We start from the raw sequence: 482 nt of genomic DNA, 5'->3' as shown, positions 1-482 counted from the left end.
CTCTCTCTTCATCTCTCTCTCTCTCCTCTCTCTCCTCTCTCTCTCTCTTCCTCTCTCTCTCTCCGCTCTCTCTCCTCCTCTCTCTGGCCCCTCTCTCTCTCTCTCTCTCTGGCCCCTCTCTCTCTCTCTCTCTCTCTCTCTCTTTCTTTCCTTCTCTCTCTCTCTCTCTTTCTCTCCTCTCTCTCTCTCCCCCTCTCTCTCTCTCTTTCTCTCTCTCTTTCTTTCCTTCTTTCTTTCTTTCTCTCTCTCTCTCTCTCTCTCTCTCCTCTCTTTCTTTCTTTCTTTCTTTCTTTCTTTCTTTCTATTCTTTCTTTCTTTCTTTCTTTTTTTCCTTTTTTTCTTTCTTTCTCCTTCTTTTCTTCTCTCTCCTCTCTTCTTTCTCTTTCTTTCTAGGTAGATCTTCTATCTATCTATCTATCTATCTATCTATCTATCTATCTATCTATCTATCTATCTATCTATCTATCTATCTATCTATCTAT

The sequence above is a fragment of the Hyperolius riggenbachi genome, chromosome 4, assembly GCF_040937935.1.
Source record: "Hyperolius riggenbachi isolate aHypRig1 chromosome 4, aHypRig1.pri, whole genome shotgun sequence".
NCBI classification, from domain to species: domain Eukaryota; kingdom Metazoa; phylum Chordata; class Amphibia; order Anura; family Hyperoliidae; genus Hyperolius; species Hyperolius riggenbachi.
The sequence above is the reverse complement of the archived record's forward strand: the minus strand, read 5'-3'. Positions refer to the sequence as shown.